The sequence below is a fragment of the Gavialis gangeticus genome, unplaced genomic scaffold (assembly GCF_001723915.1).
Source record: "Gavialis gangeticus isolate Ggan-Ray unplaced genomic scaffold, GavGan_comp1, whole genome shotgun sequence".
NCBI lineage: Eukaryota > Metazoa > Chordata > Crocodylia > Gavialidae > Gavialis > Gavialis gangeticus.
The window spans coordinates 26379367-26380039 of record NW_017729011.1 but is presented as its reverse complement, the minus strand read 5'-3'; positions in this window follow the sequence as shown (position 1 = coordinate 26380039).

The following is a 673-nucleotide window of genomic DNA, read 5'->3' as shown; positions in this document are numbered from 1 at the left end:
CAGCCCCGCCAGCTGCCAGGGAGCGCGGCGTGGGCGCAGGCAGGCTAGGAGGTGTCTGCTCCTCCCGGCGCGGCTCGTCCCGCTGCGGGGCACCTGGCCGAGGGGCCGTCGTGCCCGAGGGGGTCCTCCGCAAGGGCTTCCTCTGATCCCGGGGCCTCAGAGGTTATCAGCAGCAATAAACACTTTCACCCTTAGCCTCCTTCAGACAGTGACGGATTAGCCCCCTTGACGCTCCCAAGTGCGCTTCACGTGTGCTCCCTCCAGCTCCCCTGTGCCTCGGCTCGGAGCCGCGGCGCTTTCCACGCACCGCTTCACTGATTGTTTCTCTGCGAGGAGGAAGCAAGAGGGAAAATCTCCCTCGAGGAGTCACCTCTTCTGACCCAAGGGCGCAGGTTAATGCGGGGTGCCCCGCAGCACCGGCTCGCCCTCGGCCCAAGGGGATTAAATACACCGGGGAGACGGCCCTGAGCTCGGGGGGACTTTTGGGGCCTAGCTCTGGCTGGACTGAGGCAGGGCCAACAGGTCGTCCCTGCACGAGCGCCGCCGGGACGTGTGGGGACAGACGGGGGACAGCCACACAGGCACTGCAGCACTTTGGACCATTGCCGTTTGCAGGAGGTATCTGTCCTGTCGCGTGCGCGCGCCTGCACGGCTGCGGTCTGGCCTCCGAGCC